The sequence below is a fragment of the Pleurodeles waltl genome, chromosome 3_1 (genome assembly GCF_031143425.1).
Source record: "Pleurodeles waltl isolate 20211129_DDA chromosome 3_1, aPleWal1.hap1.20221129, whole genome shotgun sequence".
NCBI lineage: Eukaryota > Metazoa > Chordata > Amphibia > Caudata > Salamandridae > Pleurodeles > Pleurodeles waltl.
The window spans coordinates 661600691-661626387 of NC_090440.1; positions in this window are offsets into that span (position 1 = coordinate 661600691).

A 25697-nucleotide genomic window follows, 5' to 3' on the forward strand; every position below is an offset into this window, starting at 1 on the left:
TTGCACAGCAAAATTAGCAGAGCTCAAAGCTCTGGTGATGGCACTGGAACATACGGATCCTGCACAGTATACACCAATTGTTTGTGATTCGTACTATTGTGTCCAGTCCTTCAATGAATACCTGCATTACTGGCACCAGAATGGTTTCAGAGATTCTAAAGGCAACGCCATTAAACACAGACTTCTGTGGGGGAAAGTAGCGGATCTGAAGGAAACGCTACCAAATGTCCATGTTGTACACACACTTGGACACCAGCGCTTTGGAATACAAGTTGCTGGGAATACATTGACTGATGAAGCCGCAAAGTCAGCAGCGGCTGTGGCTGCTGTTGCTGCAGTAGCTCGTTTGAGTTTGAAACCGGACGCAGACATATGGGCTGCCATGAAAGCTACGGCTGATGGTACGCCCTATCCAAAAGCATTTCCTGACAAATATTCCTACTGAATGGGAGGTTTCCTGAATGCTGAAGTTAAGATACCAGGCGTAGGGGTGCAAGATATTCCCAACAGAGATATAAGACCACAATTGATTAAAGCAGCGCATTAAGGGGTAGCATCTGCCCAGGCTGGTGTGGCAGCTACAATATCAATCCTACAAGCCCGCTTTTGGTGACCAGGCCTCTACAAAAAGACCAAGCAGTATGTCTTTTGTTGTGACATCTGCCAACAAATTAAAGTTTCAACTGCCAAACGCTCGCCGCAGACACCCCTCTTGATTTCAAATAAACCTTTACAATGTGTGTGCTTGGACCACTGTGGTCCCCTAACACCGGACAGTGCATACAAGTATATTCTAGTCGCTGTTGATTCTTGCTCCAGATTTCTATGGGTGTGGCCACAACACTCGGCTGACGCTCAGACTGTTATTAAAGATTTGCGAGTCTTTATCGGTACATATGCAGTTGCGACTTTCCACTCGGACAAGGGACCTGCTTTCGCATCAGGGGCATTAAGGGACACCATGGCTTCGTTGGGGGTCCAACTCCAGTACTCGTCTCCATTTCATCCCAAGGGAAATAGTGTTGTGGAGCGATTAAACCGTGATTTAAAGCAATCCTTAACAGCCAGAGTATTAGGTATGGGTCGTAGTTGGCTTAATCATTTGTAGGGAGTTCAGAGAGCACTTAACAATCTGCCTAGAAGGTCCCTGGGGGGTCGTACTTCATATGAGTGCCTTTTTGGAACTTGAATGTATGTTTCAGATCTTGATGGTCCAAGCGTGGAGGCGGCAGAAACACCATTTGACATAAATGAATGTGTCACTGTCTTACAGGTTTTACAACAGTTCTGTGATGACAATTCTTCTATCAGTGATGTCTATACAGGAATCAAGGATGTACCTGTAACGCCTACTGGCTGGATTCCTACAATAGAGGATCTAGTACATGAAAAGGTAGCTGTGAAAAAGGAATTTGGTCCTTCTTATCGAGCACCAGTCCCAGTCTTGAGAATCCACGGTACAAGCACTGTAATTCTACCACCGTTGGCAGGTGGCAAAGAAAATCGTTTTGCCTCCATCGACAATGTCAAACTACACCATGTGGCCTATCCTGCACAGCAGACCAAGAGGAACAACCAGTAGTTCCTGAATCCCTCTCACTACTAGTCAAGAAGTTCCTCTACAAGTTGTAAGCAACAACGCAACACCTCTCCGAGCTTGGGGAGGGTGGAAAATGATCATGCATTGGTTCCACTAACATCAAATAATACAGAAATAGTTGATCGATTCGATACAGCTTCAACACAAACGGATGGTGCGATTTATTCTGTGCTACCGCGAGAAACACCAACTTCTCCAACTAACACAGCTCCAGTTTTTTCAAGAACTGCTTCTGGATATTTTGCTGACATCAATGACGACGTCTCAGACTCATTCGGCTCTTCAACACCTGAACTGTGAAACGCATGTAAGCTAACGAACTGGCTTAAAATAACTTACTTTGTTCTTCCATGAAACTATCTATGGCTTTCCTTGACTATAATAGCTTTCCTTCTTTGTAATGGTTTTGTGATAACTTTCTTTTTGTTAATACACGGACATTTTCTTCCTGAAAAACCAAAAGTTGAACTGGTGGATGAGGTCTTAAAACCACATTTTTCATCACACAAGCTCCGAAGAGACTTGTCTTTTGTGAACATTTCCGCAATACCAATTCCTGATGGGATTGTTTGGAATAAAGTAACTTTTGATATAAACGGCCCTACGGAGGTCATTCAAATACCTTACGTGTTCAAACTCTCCATGAATGATATAATAATACCAGGCATTGTTTCTGGTGATTGGGATGTGAAAACAGTTGATTCTATGATGACTGAATTGCAGTATTATACTGTATTTGAAAACGAAGATGTTTATCAATCTAAACAAAATTATGGTGATATGCTTTGCTATAATTATTATGGCCACCATTTCATACACAGAGCAAGCAGACCCAAAACTGTTTTTAATTATACACAGTGGGAACAATGTTGGACTCCACCACAAGGGAGTTCCAAAACATATTCTGAAAAGTTTACATATTTTTCTGGGCATGACGTTAAAAATGCTGAGTCGTATTATTATAAATTGCCACCTACTGAAAACATACGCATATTATTGACAAATACAAAATTTGTATATTTGGCTTCCTTTGTTTCCCGGTTGACTATAGAAGGCTATGAATATTGGCTGAAGTCGATTGACTTAAAAAGTGTGTGGGGAACTAGACTTTGGCAAATAAGGGGGAAGGAAGCTTTATTTAGAGCATGCCTGATTCCTGTACAAATGATACTGTACAACAAACATGTTGTCTAGGCTTAGCAAAGATCAAACAATTAAACACGTCCAGTATACCTGCCCCTGCAAAATTTTACAAATGGCAAAAATATATAAATGCAACTGAAGATCAGCTTGAAGAATGGGTCCAGAATGGTACATTAAGGCCCTCATTACAACATTGGTGGTAAATCCCGCTTACCGCCGTTCAGAAGACCGCCAACACACCGCCGCGGAATTCCGCCACAGCTATTACAACCCACGGCTCAGAATCCGCCAAAATCTAGACACCCACACAAGTCCGCCACACCAAAGGTCAGTGATAAACTGGCGATAACAAAACCTCCACCGTCACACCAACAGGAATACGCCCACACTATCACGACCCACTAATCCACGCGGCGGTCTTTCAACCGCTGTATTCCATTGGCGGTACACACCGCCGCGCTCAAAATACACACACATTTACAAAACACCACCACATTGGACAATTCGAAATACACACACCTGATAAACATACACACAACACTCCCACACACTCACACCACTATAAAACACACACCCACATTACCCACAAACCCTTACTACCAAAAATTTAGAAGAAGGCCAGAGAGACAGTAAAGCAAAGACAACACCAGCATACAGAGGCACACAACACCATCACACATACACATCCACACACAAAACAACACACACCCCTAAACATCCCCCCACACATCACACCACACACCACCTCACACATCACCCACACCACCCCATGGCACCACAAAGACACCCCATGTTTTCTGAGGAGGAGCTCAGGGTCATGGTGGAGGAAATCATCCAGGTAGAGCCACAGCTATTCGGATCACAGGTGCAGCACACCACCATAGCTAGGAAGATGGAGCTATGGCGCACAATCGTGAACAGGGTCAATGCAGTGGGACAGCAAACAAGAACATGGGATGACATCTGGAAGAGGTGAAACGAACTACGGGGAAGGTGCGTTCCGTGGTCTCAAGACACCACATTGCGGTTCAGAGGACTGGCGGCGGACCCTCACCTCCTCCCCCACAACTAACAACATGGGAGGAGCAGGTCTTGGCTATACTGCATCCTGAGGGCCTTGCAGGAGTAGCTGGAGGAATGGACTTTGGTAAGTCAAAGCTTTAACTACTTCATCCCCCACCCTACCTGCATGCTATCACATACCCCCACCCTCGGCCTCACCCCCATCACTCCAACTCCTCACATATGTCCCACTATCACAAACCACACATCCCAACACCAAGCCCTGCATGCAACAACAAAGCATGGACACCCATCACCAATGCATGTCCACTACACATACCCACACAGACCCCTAAACAATTAGCACACAAGGTCCTACACAGGAGTGGAAGCACTGGGGTACAGGGTCACCCACCCATTGCACACCATGGCGCACAAATATGCAATAATCATGCCTTTACACCCCTGCAGGACCCCTACCCAACGTCACCGGACAGGAGGTTCCAGACATGTCCACTCCACCCACAGAAGAGGCCCACAGTGATGACAGCAGCTCTGTCCAACTGGATCTAGATGACCAGCCCGGCCCATCTGGGACCTCTGGACAGTCGGTTCCCCTCACACAGTCACAGGCCACCACAGAGCCTCCCCCCTCAGGAAACACCAGCACAGCACCCACCCAGCAGGCCCATACCTCTGTCCCCAGGACACGTCAAGCAGCAGTGTGTCCACCACTACGGGGAACCCAGGCTATCCCACCACCCCAAGAACAGCAAGGACCTGGGGGCAGTGGTAGTGGGCACACGGTTCAGGGGACAGAGGCCCAGGAAAACCGGGGAACTGGGAGTGCTGCTGTGCGACAGAGTGAGGACAGGCCCAGGGAACCCACTCTCCAAGAGGCCCTCTCCAACATCATTGGGAGCCTACCATCATTCCCAGGAGACGATGGCAACGGTACTGGCCAAGTTTCAGGAGACCCAGCAGCTGCAGGAGGAACAGTATTTGGGGTCCAGGGAGGAAATACCACCCTGAGCACCATTGTAGGGGTGCTGAAGGACCTCGTGAACACCAGGAGGGACACTGTGGCACAACAAGGGGCCCTGACACTAGCCTAGACGATGAACTGCCCACCACCTCCACCAGCGCTAGTGGACAGGAGGCACTGCCACAGGACCACAACACCAGCACCCCACCAAACACAAATGAGAGTACGGGGTTCTTATACCGGGGGCAGGTCAATAGTGTAACATTTGTTGCACTGTACCCCTCGTAAACCTCGACTGGAGGTGGGACAGCAGTGGATTCTAGTGTGTGGGATGAGAAAAGGGGAATTTCCTTTACGGACTAGGTGGTCTCACACACTCAATGGTGTCATGCTTCATCATATGACCACCTAGCCCCACCCAGGTAGGGCAATGCCACCTCGGCGGACTCAACCTCTCTGTTAAAAGAACAGGAGGGAGTGCGTAAATCAATTCTGATTCTGGAAAAGGGGATCCAGCTAGACTAAGAAATAAAAACACCTAGACAGATACCCGTATGTGTATTTTAATTGAAGGTTCTGTCTGGTGTGATTAAAAAGAAGGCTGGGACACCAAGTGAGAGCAATGACTCACTGGGTCTCCTATCTAAATGAAAAAGGCCAACATGTTTCTGCCCACAACGAGGAGCTGGAGGGTCTCGGGGCATTCATCAGGGCGAAGGATCCCTACTATACATGTTAAGTAATTAATAGTAATCAAAAAATATAATAAATGTCACCCGAACGGGTGGGGGGCCTACCTTATCAAGGGAATACCTGGGGGGACCTGAAGGAGAAAACACGTCAGAACAGTACTGTCGGCGATAAAGTGACTAAGCAAACCACGGCAATCCACAACAAACGTGAAAGAAATCATGCAAGGCTCAGTAGTACTGGATGCATAAGGAATATTACACATAAATAATCATATGGCACGTCATGGCTTGAGGTGTAATAAAGGAAGAAAGACAAGGGAGACATTCTTACCCTATCACTAGAGGCTACTAGCCTCTGGTGTCCTGGAGAGGGAGGGTCCCCTTATAGTCAGACTCTAAGGCAGGGTAACCGGAGGAAGGGAAAGACGAAGAAATGAAAATAAGCCAAGTTGTGCAGCATACAGCAAGCCACGATGATCTGGCACACCTTCTTTGGGGAGCAGTATGGGGAACCACCTGTCATATGGAGGCACCTGAACCTGGCCTTCAAGAGGCCGAAGGTCCTCTCTATAACCCTCCTAGTTCGCCCATGTGCCTCATTGTAGCGTTCCTCTGCCCTTGTCCTGGGATTCCTCACTGGGGTCAGTAGCCATGAAAGGTTGGGGTAGCCAGAGTCACCTGCAAATGTCGAGGGACAACTGTAAGACACACATTAACCCTTAGGGACATCCCCAGAACCAGACAACTATTCACACTGTATAGGGTCCATGTCCTCACCTAATAGCCACACACAGTGCCTCTGGAGTTGCCCCATCACATAAGGGATGCTGCTATTCCTCAGAATGTAAGCGTCATGCACTGAGCCAGGAAACTTGGCGTTCACATGGGAGATGTACTGGTCGGCCAAACACACCATCTGCACATTCATTGAATGCTAACTCTTCCGGTTTCTGTACACCTGTTCACTCCTGTGGGGGGGGACCAAGGCCACATGTGTCCCATCAATGGCACCTATGATGTTGGGGATATGTCCCAGGGCATTGAAGTCACCTTTCACTGTAGACAAATCCTCCACCTGAGGGAAAACGATGTAGCTGCACATGTGTTTCAGCAGGGCAGACAACACTCTGGACAACACGTTAGAGAACATTGGCTGGGACGTGCCTGATGCAATGGCCACTGTTGTTTGAAAGGACCCACTTACCAGGAAATGGAGTACTGACAGGACCTGCACTAGAGGGGGGATTCCTGTGAGATGGCGGATAGCTGACATCAGGTCTGGCTCCAACTGGGCACACAGGATTGTGGCACGATCAAGTCTGTAGGTGACTATTACATGTCGCTCTTCCATTGTCTACAGGTCCACCAGCGGTCTGTACACTGGAGGATGCCGCCAGATCGGAGGAGTTGGAGAAACTAGTGGATGGGGTCCTCCCCCAGTACACGCTACTCTACAGTCCTCCAGACAAACAGGTGAGTACACTGTGAGCATGCTGTATGGGCAATGCCTGTTTGGAGTGGTGTGGATGGGAGATGGGGGGGAATGAGGCGTGCATGAAACAACGGTGAGTGGATGTGTGTCAGGGCAAGGGTGGGAACTTGGGCCAATGACTGTGACGGTCCCGACGGTTATTGTTTTTCCTTTTCCCCTGTACTATTCCTGTAGGACAGCGCCCACCAGAAGAAGGATATTTGGCGTGCTATCGCCAAGGACGTCCGGGCCCTGGGGGTCCACCACAGATGGAGTTCCCACAAGATGGGAGGAGCAAGAAGACGGCGGAGGCCCAGCTGGGGATGGCCTCCCAACGTGGGAGGGGTGCCCGTCGCACCGGGACCCCCCTGATGTTCCGGATCCTGGAGGTGGCGTATCTGGAGTTGGATGGGCGCTTGAGGGCATCACAGCAGCCACAAGGGGGTGAGTACACTCACATCCATCTGATTCAGCATGCTTTAGAGGTGTCTGGGTGGGGGTGGTGGGCTGTGGATTCCCCTAGGCTAGGGCGAGCCTTGTAGGCAAGGACCCTTTGTGAGGCAGGCTCAGTGGCACCCCATCCCCACCAGTGGTAAGAGCCATCTACACCTAGTCAGGCTCCTGTGACTTGCATGTGTGCAGCAATCGGGAATAGGCCTTGTACCCGTGTCCCTGTGATCAATTAGGGAACTCAAAGTGCATGGCGTAGTGCAGAGGGCTGCTGTGTCTGTAGTGTACGCCAACAGTAGCAGTATTGCATGCACTGAACATGTCTTTCTACTTTCTTTCCCCCCCTGTTTATGGTCTCCCTGTTCTTGTGTGCATTAGCATCATCAGGCGGAGGAGCTGTGCCACCGGAGCAGGAGGGAGCTGCATCCCACATGGCCCTGGGGGGCGAGACTACGGACTCAGAATTCACCAGTGGGACGGAGGGTGAGGGGAGCTCCATGGTGGGGGCAGGAGCTGAGACCAGCGACACCGACTCCTCCTCTGCTGGGAGCTCCCTTGCGGTGATGGGCCCCTCTGTGCCCACCACATCTACAGGTACAGCCGCCACCCCCCCTACCAGCACCGCCCTCCCAGCAGCCCCTCAGTGTGTGCCCCGTGGCCTCTCACCCAGGAGGGTGGGCATCTCCTTTGCCCCAGGCACCTCGGGCCCTGCCCCAGTCAGCCATGCTGCCCTTAATGAGGAGGCCATTGACCTCCTCAGATCCCTCACTGTTGGGCAGTCTACCATTCTGAATGCCATCGAGGGAGTAGAGAGGCAGTTGCAACGGACAAATGCATACCTAGAGGGCATTCATTCTGGCCAGGCAGCCCAACAGCAAGCATTTCAGACTCTGGCCCCAGCACTGATGGCAGACATTGTCCCTGTGTCCAACCTCCCCCCTCCAACTTCCTCCACCCAGACCCAATCCCCAGTACCTCAGCCTATCCCAAGCACACCATCAGACCAGCATGCACACACCTCAACATACAAGGATAGCTCTGGCAAACATAAGCACCACACATCCCACAGGCACTCACACAAGCATCATACCCATGCACACATACCAACATCCACTGCCTCCACTGTGTCCCCCTCCTCCACGTCTCCCTCCTCCCTCCCTGTCACGTCTCCACTCACACCTGCATGCACTACATCTTCAGCCACTACCTCCATCACCAGCACGCCCATCACCACACACCGCTCACGTGCACTCACCACCCCCACTGCCGTTCACACATCCCCTGTGTCCTCTCCCAGTGTGTCTGTGAGCCCCCCTCCCAAACTACACAAACGCAGTCACACACCCACCCAACAGCCATCCACCTCATGACAGCCTCCAGCCCATGCACCTTCACCCAAAGTCAGCAAACGAACACCTCCTACAACCACTACCTCTTCCTCCACTCCCAAACCCCCTCCATCTACCCGTCCCAGTGTGTCCCAAAAACTTTTCCTGTCAAACCTTGACCTCTTCCCTTCACCTCCTCCACCCCTTCCGTCCTGTAGAGCCCGCCTTTCCAGGTCCCAACCCAGCACCTCAGCCACCACATCACCGTGAACAGTGATGCCAGCAGTAACGTGCTTCTGGAGTGCACCAAGCAGCAGGGCAGCCAGTGTCCCAAGGAGCGAGGCCAAGGACATTCCCCCGCCTCCAAAACAAAAGAAGTTGCCCACAGCCCAGAGGGAGAAGGCCAAAACACCTACCACCAAGGGCTCAGGCAAGACAACAGTTGGGAGTGGCAAAACAGCTGAGCCACCATCCACCGTGGGGAAGGGCCAGAGAAAGAAAGGGAAGTCGCCGCCAACCTGCACGGCCAACAAGACTGGCACCGCCACATGCACCGCCGCCACGGGCACCGCCGCCAGCACCCAGGATACTGTGCCCTTCACCTGCATCGCAGACACTGTGCCCTTCAGCAGCAGCAAGCTCAGTGAGGCCGCCACCAGCATCGCCCCTCAGGACACCGCTGACAGCAGCAAGCTCAGTGAGCCCACCACCAGCACCGCTGCTCAGGACACCGCCACCAGCAGTAAGCTCAGTGAGCCCCCCACCAGCACCGCCGCTCAGGACACCGCCACCAGCACCGCTGCTCAGGACACCGCCACCAGCAGCAAGCTCAGTGAGCCCCCCACCAACACCGCCGCTCAGGACACCGCCGCCAGCAGCAAGCTCAGTGAGCCCCCCACCAGCACCGCCGCAAGCAGCACGCTCAGTGACCCACCCACCAGCACCGCCGCTCAGGACACCGCCGCCAGAAGCACGCTCAGTGAGCAACCCACCAGCACCGCTGCCCAATGAGCGCCGCAAGCACCGCTGCTACTGAGCCCGCCGCCAGAACCGCCAGCGGCTACGCCACATCCTGTGCCAGTGGCACCACCGCAGACATGGCTGCCATCCCCATTGGTCATTCGGACGAGGCTGGTGGTCAGTTCCAGGGGCCTGGACAGCTTCCATGTTGCCCCACCGTCAGTGGAGTGTCTGATCCACTACCTGAGTCCTTGGCAGGATGAAGCACTCTGGGCACAAAGCCCCCTCCATAACCAGTGGAGAAAGGCATCCACTACCTCAGTCCTTGGCAGGATGAAGCACTCTGGGCACAAAGCCCCCACCAGAACCAGTGGAGTATCACATCCACTACCTCTGTCCTTGGCAGGATGAAGCACTTTGGGCAAAAATCCTCCTCCAGAACCAGAGGAGTATCACATGCACTACCTGAGTCCTTGGCTGGATGAACCACTCTGGGCACAAAGCCCCCTCCATAACCAGTGGAGAAAGGCATCCACTACCTCAGTCCTTGGCAGGATGAAGCACTCTGGGCACAAAGCCCCCTCCAGAACCAGTGGAGTATCACATCCACTACCTCTGTCCTTGGCAGGATGAAGCACTCTGGGCATAAAGCCCCCTCCAGAACCAGTGGAGAAAGGCATCCACTACCTCAGTCCTTGGCAGGATGAAGCACTCTGGGCACAAAGCCCCCTCCAGAACCAGTGGAGACTGTTACCCACTTGAGAGACTGTGGCTTTGCACTCCCCAGGATAAAGCAGTGGGCAACCCACCCACTGGAGAGACATGAGAGACTGTGGCTTTGCACTCCCCAGGATAAAGCAGTGGGCAAACCACCCACTGGAGAGACTTGAGAGACTGTGGCTTTGCACTCCCCAGGATAAAGCAGTGGGCAAACCACCCACTGGAGAGACTTGAGAGACTGTGGCTTTGCACTCCCTAGGATAAAGCAGTTGGCAAACCACCCACTGGAGAGACTTGAGAGACTGTGGCTTTGCACTCCCCAGGATAAAGCAGTGGGCAAACCACCCACTGGAGAGACTTGTGAGACTGTGGCTTTGCACTCCCCAGGATACATCAATGGGCATGGAGCCCCCTTGTGGAGCTCGCGTTGTGCACTCATCCGGCTGAGGTGCCCCCCTTCCCTTCCCCCTGAGGTGCCTGTTTTATTTCAATCTGATGCCCCTGCAGTGTTCTCTCCATTTGGATTGGGTATTGAGTGTGGGCCTCGCCCATGCATTTTGGGCCCAGTGGTCCACGGACTATGTAGGTGCAGTACATGGACTTGAATTCTTGGTGTACATATTTGTTAATAGTGTATATATATTTTTGAGTAATGGATTTTTCATGATTACAATCGTTCAACTCTTTTCCTTTTGTCCTTGCGTTCTTCCAGGGGGGAGGTGTCGGGGGGGAATGTAACGTTTCAGCATGTATTGGTGTGTGTGAGGGTGGGGGTGTTGTGTGTTGCATGTGTGTGTCACTCTCTTTTCCCTCCCCCCTCCCCTGTGTCGTAGGTGCAGTACTCACCGTGGTCGTCGCCGCTGTCGGTCATGCTCCTGGTAGAGGAGCAGGAAGACTACCACAGGGAGAATTTGGAGTTCCGGCTCCATGGCGTCCTGGTTCCTCATGGGGTGTGTAGAGGTGAGAGTTTCCCTTCCAAGTCCTGTTTCCGTCGTGTTTTTGTTCGCGTTGAATCCACCCCGGAAAAGGTGGCGGATTGGCCTCTCATAATGGTGTGGGCAGTACATTGTCTTCCGCCTGTCTGTTGGCGGTGACTGCCATGCTGTTTGTTTCTACCGCCGTGGCGGTCGGAGTGTTAAAGTGGCTGTCTATGTTGGCGGTTTCCGCCGCGGTCATAATTCCATTCTTTTTACCGCCGGCCTGTTGGCGGTCTTACCGCTGCTTTATCACCGACCGCCAGGGTTGTAATGAAGGCCTTAATGTTTTACTGACACGTCCTGGCGGGTGGTTATTGTGGCCAGTAGATACCAATGGGTGTCACCAACGTTTTATCATCTCCTCGGGGGGGTTTTAGAACTAATAGGCCGGACCCTCGCTATATATCATCCTAACATGTGGGTATAGTTACAACGTACAGTGTAGGGAAACTATGCCAGGAATGGTTAAGAACTTCCTCACTAGGTGCGGTTAGAGAACACCTCAGTCTCCTGTCCAATAATACCGGTTTACAGGACTTTTTGTTAGTCCCCATGAAACACCGCAGAAAGTGTTTCTTATATGAAGTATATAATGAAATTGGGAAGCTTTCCCAACAAGAAGCAGCTGCCCGGTTAAGGCAAATAGACCAGGAAAATTTAAAAAAGGCATTAGCTGTTGTGGATAATCGGATTAATACCCTGTCTGACCGGATATACACCTTAAATAACATCGTCTCTTCTTCTATAGACATTACACAAATGGATATGTCTTCCTTACACCACAGACAGAGTCAGCTGAGGTCCATTATGCAGTTGGGTTGGACACTTCAAACACTGAAGGCAGTTCCCTGGCAGCATGTCAGCCCAAGGGAAATATTTTCTTCCTTTAATTTAATGCGACAACAACAACTAATGCCTAAGAAGGAAGCAACTTATGTCATGTTAAACATCGAAAAAGTAGAAAAGTTGCCTTTTACTGTGGCTGAAATACCATCTGCTGAGTGGCTAATACACGGGGCCATTAATCTGCCTATTTCTACACTTCAATTCACCTCCTGTTTAAAACACATTTGGGTAGGCAGATATGAAAGGCTGGGAGATAGTTACAACCATGAGGTGTGGGAGCTACCCTTCTCGTACAAATGTCTCAGTGGCATGAAAGAAGTCTTTCTTAGCGGTAGTGAATGCAAGACTTCAGTCAGCCATTCAATGGTTTGTAAACAGGTGTCCATGCATGGGGCGTGTAACGCGTCTGCAGCAAGCTTAGCTTGTTATCTGAAGGGAGTTCCTGTCCCCTTGATGAGACCTACGTTCCAGGTGCTTTCAAACAGCAGCTATGTCCTCCTCAATGGTGAAGACTCTTGTGGGATGCGAGCCGGAATAGTTTATGTTGTTTCAGTCTCTAAGATCGTTACATGCTGCGGGAACATACTTTTCCCCCCCACTAAGATAAAAGAGGCAGCTGACATTTGGCCTCACATTGCTACTTCGAATGTGAATTTTGACAAGTTGAGCAGACTCAAGGCTTTGTTGTTTCAAAAACATGTGGCTCTTACTTCTGCACGTGAGGCCTACGCACTTCAGGTGGCAAGGTCATCAGCAGAGAAACAGTCCCTTTTAAGTACCAACTTTCCGAGACACTTTGGTGAACTCATGGGATGAATATTTATTGTGTCCAGCACTACTGGAATAGCAAACTTTTTTAAGGCTGTTGGTTCTGGTTTCATTCACACCTTCTCCTCCATATTCGGTCTTGTACCATCAGCCATCCACTCAGTTTCCTCTAGTATTTTCGGGGTATTTCCAATAACTTATTAGCTGGTGTTTTTGCTGTTGCTATTTTTCATGCACAATGGCTGTCCCGCCGCAACAAGAAGGAATGAAAGCGCTCCCATCAGCGCTGCTGTGTCGTGAACGCATGATGCAGTATTTTGGAGCAACACACCTGGAGCAATTGGAGTGTGACTGGTCTCTGTTATTCAGATCGGTTCTACATTGTGTGCAGCCCATGTTTCAGTGCCTCTGGTGCGCTTCTGAACATGCACTGGAAGTCTGTCTTTCTATGCAGCGCTTGCTTTCATTGGACGCTCATCTGTTGATGCTCTCGCTGAGGGCTCATTACCAGACATGCGTGTTGAGATTGCGTCTGCTACAGGAAGCTACTTATGAGTTGCCCTTCCTGAAGGCTGTGGCTCTTAACTCATCTTTGGGTACACCAAAGAATGCCGTCTTCGCTGATGGTGAGGCTATGGAACACAACTACTCCTTGATCCTTCTTGGCAATGCCTTACCAACTTTAACTTCTGTCAAAGTGGAAGATTTCCTGTCCTCTATGTCCCAGAATCCATTGGAACTTTTCAAAAATAAATGTGACTTTTGAGATTCGGTCTTTTATGCCACATGTTCACGTTTTAAATTGTCTTTTTATATGCTCACATGTCCTTTCGACTTGTCATAATTGACATAAATTTTTACAAGTATATCTTAGGTTGAGCTTTTTTAGTAGCAATTTTTGATATTATTAGGCTTTGAACCACCTTCAACCGACAAGGGGAGGGTGTTGTGTAGCCATTTTAGTTATAGCTCCATGCACGTTATTTTAACACACTAGGCCAAGCCGTAGTGCACTCTAACCTAGATATATTTTATTCAGCTTTATTTTATTATTGTTACAGTAGCCACTTTTACAGCCTTGTTTTATTTTCTGTTTATCTAGCTGTTTTGCGTAGGCCAGCACTCTGTTCTCAAACAAGACATTCTTGATCACTCTGTGCTTTTTCCAAGGCTACAGCAAGGTACATTGACGAAGAACGTGGTATAAGTTTAGTCTCCAACATTCGTAGAAAACATCCTTACGTAGGGACATTTTCTCAGAATTTTTGTTGTTTTATTATAAAAACACTTCCTTGTCCCTTACATGTTAGAGGGAGAATCCAGCCAGAGAACCACGCCTGTATGCTGATTGCCGAATGCTTCGCTGCAGCTGTTTTGCAGACCGCAGGCCTTTGCTCAGGTATGGGGGATGATGTCTTCCCAGGGGAACCTGAAGGGCAGAATTAGAGCATAACACGCTGTGCTCTATCGTAGCCTAGGTAGGAGTTAGTCTACTGACTGTAGTGACAATATGGTAGCGTTATTCTTATGCTTCACTCTCCTTGTCACAATTTTAATACTGTCATGCTGTGTCGTCCTGGTTATTGCAGCTCACGCTTTGCTATCTAAGATGCAGTTGCTTCATTAAAAACATTATTGAAACATATACTGCCTCTGTTTGTTATTGTATATCTGAGACTAATGTAACTGAGAGAAACTGATGAGACCTGAGTGACCACGGCTTCCCTGAGAAACCAATTATGTCATGCGCTCGGCTGCCCAGTCAACCCTGCCCTTGGGTAGAGATGAGGCACTACTAGTTAGCCGGAACAAAACCCAGATTGGAGCAACAGGTGTCACCTGCAGTGGGTCAGACTCAGTCCCCCCACACCGCGGGCGACTCTGCCACTCAAAATCTCGTAGTCTCATTAGAATAATGAGAGCATAGGCGACACTTTCACACAACTTAGCATTCACTTTGCTGTCATCAAATCAACAAGATACAAACCGGACAATGTCCTAACTCGAGATGAGGCTACATATGATATACGTTCCCTAAACACTATACTACCAATATTAATAAATGCCGCATCTACAGTTAAACCTTGAGATTTATGAATAATCAGTGTATGCTAGAGAAACTGGAAATTGTATCCGTCTAACATATAAGTCTTTCACTCGCAAGAAATTTACTCTGGACCTTCCAATCTGCTTTACACCATCAGCCTGATCAAATTTTATTGCTATATATTCCACCTCATTCCTATTAGGAAAGTAAAGGAAATCAATCACTATACCCATACAACCATTAACTAATCCTTCCTCAACATTTAAATTTCACTGCAAAATTACTCTACAGTTCTTGCAAATACTTAAACATTTTTGTATTCCCGCAGTTTCGCAAATGGGTTTTTCCAATGAATCCAGTTTTGCTTGTAGATTTTCATTTAGAAATACTGTCACACTGTGGTATTCCATTTTATCTTTTGCTCTAAGTTGCAAAAGTTCTTCTTTCTCCAATTCCAGCAATTCTTTGTTGAAAGAGGCGCACTCCTCCAGTGTAGGCTTTATCCACAGAGTTGATTTTACTTCTTGAATGAAAGCAAATATTAGCTCTGCTGCTGTCTTGTTCGTAGAAAACAGATTTTTACGATGCTGACATTCTAGGAGGCACTTCTCTTCTTGCATACTCAACGTCAGATGTTTGTTGCATATTCCTAAGTAGTTCTTTATATTGGAAATGTAATCAAATGAATTACAAGATTCATCATGGAGCAGTGTTTTGAACAAAGGCTGTCTTTTTGACCGGTGTATGTTGTAGTAGATCGCCGCACACAATCAAGTGTTTTCCTCCAAATAGCACATCGCAGTCTATTCTTAGAATCTGTTTAATTCTCAAGTGTACAAAGGCAAGCATTAAGTTTGAGACCATGCTCACCTCATTGATGATTAAAAGTTTAAACTTTTTTTAGTACTCATGAGATTTCATGACACACTTCACCAGATAACTTTTGGTACTCCATTTGTCTTCATGTTCCACAGGAAGCATGAGAAGCTGATGTAAAGTAATTCCTTTAATATTGTGTGCAGCGAATACAGTGGGTTCTGTTATTACAAATGACAAATTACACTCTATAGTCTTCTGTAGGAAAGCAGTGAGAACTTGTATTAAAAAGCTTTTACCAGTGCTAGCTTGACCTCTGACATGCAATGTTAAAGGTTTAAATGTTGTGCATGCACACTCTTTATTCTCATGGAGGAATCCATGCTGAACTCTGTCTTCCACTCCAATACATATTTTTGATCATCATTTAGTTGTACAACTAACTCTTCCAAATCAGTACCTTCCTGTCTTGCTTGTTGCATTGCAGTCACCACTTCATTTATTGCAGTGGAGGCTTCATTTTCAATGATTGGCTGTCCAAGAGGATCTTGACTTAGAGGACCTGAACTTTGGGTGCTTTGTGAACTCTCCTTAGCTATTTCAGCAGCAACATTTTAAATAGTTATGAAATACTGAACACTCAATGCGATCCTTTGAGCAGTGAAAGAGTCTTCATAGCAGTCACACTCTCCGAGTAATTCAGATTCAGACACCAAGGCTTAAACAGATGTAGAAGTGGCAAATAGAAAAACTCTCTTTTTTCTGGAGTGTGGCAACTTGGACCTTATTTAGATCTTGGCAGTAACGGTCCCGCTGTCGGTTTTCCATCTGAAAACATGTCCGCCACCATGACCGTCCGCCCGCTCTGTTTAGATGGTAGCAGGAGCATAGGCGAAAGACCACCGATGGACCGCCGTCATGGCCAAGAATCTCCACCCTTATTGAAGGTGCCATAGGTAAAAGCGCCTGCCGGCGGGACTCCAGCCTCTTTTCCCGCTGAGACACATGATGAGCCAGAAAGAGATGTGCATTCCTGCCAATGCAACTGTGGTGGCTAAACCTCCACAACTGAGTTGACTTATTGGAAGGGATAAAAGGACAAAACTCACCTTTTTTCCAATTTTCCCATTTGCTGCCACCATGAACTTGGTCATACATGTCCTGCTGCTGCTCCTGGACAAAGAAGAAAATCAACCATGTTGTTGCCGGAACAGAAGGTAAGTAGCTGTTACACCTATCATTCTCGGAATTGTTGCAGTACAGTGGCACTGGACTCATGCATGTCAAAAATTTCAGCAAAGAATGCCACTGTGGTGCACAATGCATATGTGTGTAATGTTGTACTTAAAATATTGTATCATAACCACCTTGAGGTATTAGTAGCACCCACCAATCTGGTACTTACTGCTTTCATGGCAATGGACACCTACACAAAATGTCGGTGCAATCACAAATAGAAATGTGTCCATACAGGTGTGCAATAATTTCCCAATAAATCGGAAATCATAAACACAAACAGTATACCCAGTAGGACCTACTCAATCCCATGATAATGTAGCAATTTCACGACAACATGCTACAAGTGGTTGTAGACAGAATGTACTACCAAACGTAACTCTAAACTGCAAACATGACAGAGATGTATGAACGTCACGTCCCTTTGGTGTGTGCAATATACGACAAACCTTAGATATAATTTAACTGTAAAGTGCCAGGTTTTCTGTGTAATGCATAATATTGACACATTACTTCAAAGTAAGCACACATGCATTCTCCAGTCACAATAACAGAAACATATGTAATCTTGGCATAAGTGTCCAGTAACAACATGAATGCTTGCGCCAAAATTAATATGTTGATCACAAATGTACAACACTGATGTATGAATTAAAACAAAAACACATACACACAAACACAGACACGCACACACACACATATATACACACACAAACTGCAAGACAAATGTATTCAAACTTAAATGATATTTAATTTGTGCATGAAATACTTCTCTCATTTAACTCATGTCATCATCAATAACTAATGCTCAAATTGTCCACAACTATACACGTGGGCTTCAGGCCCTGAGCTTGCCTCCTATTTTTACTGCTAGGTACAGCCTCCTCAGGAAGGGGCATCTATTGGGCAGAGAGAAGGCACCTCAATGATCTCATTGGGAAGAGGGTCCTTGGGTTTGGGAGGGGTGTGTTTGGTTTTGGGAAGGGTGGGGCTTGATTTAGGAGGGGTAGATTTATGTTTGGGAGGGGTGGTTTGGGATGTGAAAAGGGTGGGTTGGGATGTGGAAGAGGTGGAAAGACCTTTGGGAGGGGTGGTTTGGGATGTGGACGGGGTCAGGGTCAGGGCAAAAAGAAGGTCTTCCTTGGGTAAATGGGTAGGGTTGTTGGCAGGGAACTCAGATTGGGAGGCAGATGGAATGGTAGTGTCTGATGTGCATGTGTCTGTTGAAGGTATGAGTGCATGTGGGTCTGGTGTATGTGTTGTATGTTTTGCTTGTATTTTTTACTGGGTGTCTGTTGTATGGGTGAGTGTGGGTGTTTTGTTCAGTATGTGTGTGCGTGGATGTACCTTGTGGAGGTGGTGTGTGTTGTGGTCTCTATGGGTGTGCTGGTCCATGTGTGTGTCGTGGTGGGTGTGCTGACTGCGGGTGTACTGGTGGTTTGAGTGCATGTTTGTGTTGTGGGTGTGCTGACTGCAGGTGTGCTGGTGGCGTGTATGGGTGTTTGTGTTGTGGTAGGTGTGGTGACTGGGGGTATGTTTGTGGTTGTGGTGGTGAGGTGTGTGGTGTCTGCATGTGTGTATGTGTGTCTGTGTTTTCTGCTATGCTTGCATGTGTGTGAAGATGTGCTGCTTGTGGATATTGTAGTGGGTGCATGTAAAGGTGTCCGTGTGCTCTGGATAGGGCTGGAAAGATGGATTTGGGATGGGAAAGGGTTGGGAATTTTGGCACAAGGTTGAGGTTGGTGGGAAGCTGTGGTCAAAGAGGAGGCCAGACCTTGGAATGACCACTATAGGCCAGACAGGACCTTGTGAATGCCATCCAGGTAAGCCAGTATCTGGGTGTTCGGACCACTCAGCCCCTAGATGGCATTCAGAAGTGCGATCTGGCCTACAGCGATAGTCTGCAAAAATTCTACAGCCTCCTCCTTGAGTGCAGTCTGGGACAGTGGGGCAGATGCCTTCAGTGAATGTGACACCAGCCCATTTAGGGGGCGACTACAGCCAACTGGTAGGAGCAGGAGCGAGGTTGGAGATTGGAACGTGGGTGGCGGACAATGATGTAGGTGTAATAGTTGCTCCAGTGTCTGCCACCATTAGGGAGTGGTCTTTAGTGGAGGGCTCAGAAGAAGATGTTGAGTCACTGGTGGCCTCCATGCCAGTCCACTCACCTTCTCAGCCACTGGTTCCCTATGTGTCTCTGGTGTCCACACCTGAGCCACAGTGACCAGCTTTCTCCCCGCCAGCGTGGCCACTGTTACCTTCACTTTGCCCAGATAATGCTGAAAAGACAGATACAACAGTTTGAGTGTATCTGTGTTAATACAATTGAACATGAACTTTATTCACACAACATCTACTCAAAGTCTACATATTCCTCATGCTAACTCCAATATCATGAATGCCTTTGTCTCTTATCCACTTGTAGTTCTCTCCATGACAAAGGGATTCAACAGCATGAGTAAACACACAGACCTTGAGACATTTTGAACCCACTGCAGTACAGAGCAAAAATATATTCACATTTCCAAAAGAGTCATGTGTTGGGCCGGATATTGACTCAATATGGGATACTACAACATCTATGTGATGTAACCTTCCATCTGCAAATGTCCGTTTCAGCATCACATTTCTCTACATCATTTGTTGTAATTTAGTAGCGATTAGTTTAAGCATTAGCAGAAGACATCTTGTATTTAGCAACTATTGTGAACATTTCACGGAATCTATTTTGTATTCATGGCATCCATTATCTCTGCCACATGCTGCCATGTGCTCGCCATGTGCTCTGTCCTACCTTCCTGTTAACTACTCTTGAAAATCTGTCTAGTGACAAGTTATATTTCGCATCTGTCACTTTGCACATGCCCAGTAAGGTCTGCAGCTGTTAGTAATTAGTAACCGACAGTAATGTGTCTACTAGTCCTTGAAAACTGTTAGCCCCTCCTACCTGTTGACTGTGCATTTCCATATGACCTTATATGTATACAAGTCTTGCTTCTATAATTGTACCACCTTCTTTTAGCCCCTGCGTGGGTATAAAAGGACCATGCTCTCTTAGTTCAGTGTGCTACTTCAAACATCACCGAAGGGTGCTGTTTGAACTGTAGTACCAGCTCATGAGGTTTAATAAACTTTGGGGGTTATTCTAACTTTGGAGGAGGTGTTAATCCGTCCCAAAAGTGACGGATTTACCACCAGCCGTATTACGAGTCCATTATATCCTATGGAACTCGTAATACGGCTGGTGGTATATCCGTCACTTTACCATCACTTTTGGGACGGATTAACACTCCTCCAAAGTTAGAATAACCCCCTTTGTCTTTTATTTCTGTTTCTGTGCCAACTTCTTCCTATATGGTCTGAGGACTTTGTGCAGAGAAGGGCGAACCCCTTGCACTAGTAGGCATTGCTGAGGCTTACTTCGACAAATTGGTGCCCAAACAGGGACTCATCAGCGACTCAGATGCCCGGCGGATTGGGCGCGACGAAGGATTGGGATCTCGCTGCGGACGATCAATGCCTGAGGAGACCCGAGTCTTGGCAACCACAGCGTTTTTCCCTTCTTTCTGATTTGACCATCCAGGTGGCGCCGGTCCTCGACTGAGATCCTTTTTGTTCATTCGTCGTGCAGTGACCATTTGGTCGATTTTAGAACTTGGCAGTTGGAACCTGGACACCCTGTGATTGGAAAGAGCCGTTTTACGGCACTTGCTGTGGGTTTTGATGCCTTTGTTTCACCACTTACTGTGGCTCTCGTGTTTTGGGTGACTAGTCAATTTGTGTCCTTTGAATTGATATATAAATTGCAATTTATATAGGCAGGTAATGAGGAGAATTTTCTCCAATTTAATTTTGATTTGAACAGCACCTTAAGTGCTACTTTGATTATAATACTGCATATTCTGCACTATTTTTGGCATGCCTGTTTTTAACGCACTTCGCAGGATGTGTTGCTTTTGTAATGGTACCAATTTGAGACTGGAAGAATCGCAACCGGCACCCCCAGAGGGGACGCCCAATAGAGATATGTTTGTTAAACATGGTCTTTCTTCTATAATGTACAGCACATCATGGAATAAATACACTTGTGCGGATCCTGAGTTACGTTGGCCTATGCATGGGTCATTTGATTTGCGAAAGATTAAGTATGTGGAACAATGTATGTGTAAGCGAAGGTCTAGGCAAGATATGTTTGACCGTGTACGAATGTGGGAGAAAGAAGTGCATGGACGAGTGAAGCGTGAGCAAGCCTTGCTTGAGAAAGAGCAGCGGAAGAATGTATATGTGAAAGCATTGGAAATAAGAAAGAAAGAAATAAACGATTTAAAGGAGGTAGAAGAGAAAGAACGTAAATTACAGGTAACTGGCCAATACACAGTTCGGCTACCTCTCTAACCTATCCTTAATAAACCGCACGATTATTTTTTGTTACTAGATCGCCCTCCACCTCCGTATGTCGTTCCTTCTGCCCCTCATGAGTTAGCTGAGGTCTCCGGTACGGAGCAACAGAAGATACGAGACAGTCACTGTTGCCTGCTGACCGTGTGTCTGAGCTTAGATCTATTGCTCAAAAAACAATTTGTAGCGTTGTCTCTGCTTCTGAACTTTTAGACAACATGAAAGGGTGGACGGAAAAGGAGCAGCTATATTTTACTGAGGCATTTGGCACAGAAGTTATTGAACTATTTCGGAAATATTCTGATGAGTTAGAGCCCGATGATGTAGCAGCTGATCGTAAGCAAATGCGTGATGGTCTTTTTGTTTTCTCCCAGGTGGCTGATGCAATCAGGCGTTTGGTGAAATTATGTGTTGCCGCAGTCCGTTTGCAAGAGGAGAAAAGGGCAGTGGATGTAGTTGCACGGACATCTCAAACCGGCGGGGTGCAAGCTTCCATCTTCGGAACAGATAAGACTATGAAAGTTCACGCGAAACCAATGCGGGAGGCTGCACCTTTGTATGTTCCTCCTAAAGAATTGGGTACAAGTGATGATAAAAGATGATAAAACTTCTGTTGATGCTAAGGGTTATTTTATTTATATTTGGGTGTATACTCCTTGGAATAGGGCAGATGTAATGGCACTTAAAACAGCATTACCTGACCCACGGAAAAATCCAGCTGCCTTTTATGAGGAAGTTGAGGGAGCAATTAGTTCTTATACTATGACTTTGGCTGACATTGATTTATTTTTAGGATTGATATTACCGCCAGATATGTGGAGAACTGTTCGTAAAGTTGATGATCATGTAGTTTTTGGGGCGTCATGGAAAGAATTAGAACAGATGGACGGGGATAGGGAACCTGCGAAAAAGCCATATCAGTTGATTCTAGATCTTCCCGCAGCCATATTAGTTAAGTTAAAAACAATCATTCCCCCTAAAAAGATAGCGTGGACTGTTTTAGCGTCTTGTAAGCAAAAGGCAGATGAATTGGTCTCTGATTTCTTTGCACGCTTTGAAGAAGCATTTCATGATTTTAGCGGCCAGTTATTGTCAGATGATACGGGCAGACATTTGTTCGTCAATAAATATGTCGCAAATCTGTTACCAGGAATAGCTAGTCGTCTAAAAGCTAGTGAAAGTTCATGGACTACCTCTACTCCGGTTTCTCTTTTGACTATGGCTCAGTATTATGAACGTCAGGAATTAGAAGCAAAAGGTAGCGAGGATAAAAAGATTAAAGAATTAAAGACGAAGGTTATGTTGGCTCAAGTTTATGGACTGCCTTTTAGAGGTAGTGATAGAGGTGGACCTTATGGTTCTTCTTACACTCGTTCAAATTTGTCTGTTGATCAGTGTGCGTATTGTAAGAAATTTGGGCATTGGGCTGCCGATTGTCCAGCACCACGTGTTCAGCAGTGTTCACGTGGTGGGGGACAAATCAGAAATCGCTCTGGATATTCAGGGCCTAGAAGAAGCACGAATGATCATGCTAGGGTTGATGCTAATGTACAAGGGCAGGATGGGTTTAACACTTTTGATAGACGGAACCAATACCAGATGTCTAACTATGTGCAGCCTGATTTCCAAGATTCTGCTTATGCATAGGATTGCCTAGGATGGGGTAAGGAATCAGTTGAAGTTCCAGTAGATCAGAGAGGTCCCTATGTTACAGCACATGTTTTGGGTTCTATTGATCAGTTTCTGGTTGATACAGGAGCTACTCGTAGCGACTTGTCTAAACAATTGGTTCTAAGGGCTCCCCTGTCTGGCTTAACCATTACATCAATAGGTTTCGATGGAACACCTTCCCCTAGCCCATTGTCACAACCACTTGCATTCCATGTTGATAAATTTACTGCTCCATGTCTGTTTTTGCTTTCTCCAAATACACCAGACAATATTGTGGGTCTTGATATGCTCAAGTATTTCAGGGCTACAATACAATGCTCTCCTGAAGGGGTGCGTGTTATTTTGAATGATAATCATCCTGTGATGGAAAGAGTTTGTCTTGTTAAAGAGGATATTGCATTAGCTTCACTCCCTAGTACTTTGTGGGCTACTTCAGATACTGATGTGGGACAAATGATTATTCCACCGGTACATATTAGTGTCAAGGAGGGAGCTGTATTGCCATGTTTGCCTCAATACAAAATTTCACAGGAGGGCGAAGAAGCACTCACACGAATTGTGCATTATCTTATTGCAGTTGGAGTTGTTGAGGAAATTCCGTATAATGTTTGTAACAGTCCGATTCTTCCTATTCTGAAAAAGGATACTGATACTAGGATTTACCGATTCATTATTGATTTACGATAAGTGAATAAGATTGTGGTACCACAATATCCTGTGGTATCTGACATCACGACACTTCTTACTTTGGTTCCCCCGACAGCAACTACGTTCTCTGTGATAGACTTGAAGAATGCTTTCTTTTTGATTCCTATTCATCCTGACAGACAATATTTGTTTGGTTTTACTTTGAATAAACAATCATATAGATTTTGCAGTGTTCCTCAAGGCTATACTGAGAGTCCTAGTATTTATAGTCAAGCGTTAAAACGACAACTTGATTCTTTTGTTTTGCCTGAAGGTGTGGCTCTCATACAATATGTCGATGATATTTTGTTGGCAGCTGATACCCCTGAGCAATGTGAAAAGTGAACTTTGTCCTTACTTTCTTTTCTTGCTTCACACCATCATAAAGTGTCACGAAAGAAATTGCATTATTGTAGGCCAAAGGTAACCTATTTAGGTCACCTTTTGTCTAAGTAGGGCCGTGCACTTACATCAGATCGTATTCAAGCAATTTTAGACACACCAGTACCCTCTACTCAGAAAGATGTTCATGCATTCCTTGGTCTTACTTCTTTTTGTAGGCAATGGATATTAGGGTTTTCACACATTGTCAAACCTTTGCTAGCACTTTTGACTAAAGATACTCCAATGCCTCTCCCATGGACAGATGAATGTGAGACTGCTTTCAGGTCGCTACGACAAGCCCTTTGTTCAGCACCAGTGTTAGGTACTCCAGATTACACAAAGCCTTTTGCACTTTATGTACATGAGAAAGATGGATGTGCATTGTCAGTTTTAGTACAGACACATGGCGATAAGCAGCGTCCCTGTGTATATTTTTCAGCAGTACTTGATCCTGTCGCTCGAGCGTTGTCTGGGTGTTTTTGTTCAGTTGCGGCAACAGCTGTGTCAATACGTCAGAGTGAAGGGATAGTTTTGTCACATAAGCTGTTGGTGTTAGTACCCCATGCGGTTGATGCTCTTTTAAATCAAACAAAGACACAACATTTAACTAGCGCTCGCCTGACAGGATATGAATTGACATTGCTGGCTCTTCACATTACACTGAAGAGATGTGCAACACTAAACCCAGCCACTTTGTTGCCATATCTGGTGACTCAGCCTCAGTCACAAGAAACACATGATTGTACATTCCTTACCGAAGAACAGACAAAGGGTCGTATTGATTTGCAAGATACGCCCCTTCCAGATGTAGCTGGGTAATTGTGGGTTGATGGGTCTTGTTTGAAGTTGCCAGACGGTACGACCTCAGCTGCATATGCAATGACCACAATACACACGGTAGTGGAGACAGCTCGTATACCACAGAAGTCAGCTCAAGCAGCTGAACTAATAGCTTTGACACGAGCATGTGAGCTTAGTACTGACTTATGTGTGAACATTTATACAGACAGCCGCTATGCCTTTGTAGTGGCTCATGATTTTGGCTTGCTTTGGAAGGAGAGAGGCTTTCTCACATCCCACGGGATGCAGATAATGCAAGGAGATTTAGTGCATAACCTCTTGACTGCATTGACATATCCAAAGAAAATAGCTATTGTGAAATGTAGTGCACACAAGAGAGTGACCAATAAGATAGGGCAAGGTAATGCCCTTGCAGACCTCGTAGCACGTGAGACTGCGATGCAGTGAAGTACTACTTCTATGTATGTAGTGAAGTCACAAGCTGAACGTTGGCATAATGCTAGACAAGACGTATTAGATATACAGAAGTCTGCTTCTGTGAAAGAACGTGAGCAATGGTCTGAAGAAGGAGAATTGGATGATGAGGGCTGTTGGCGGAATAAGCAGATGGATAAATGGAAATTGCCTATAGATTTTGTACAACCTATGGTTCAGATGGCACATGAGCTGGCACATGTTGGAGCTTCAACAATAACGAAGTTGCTTACGCAAGTTT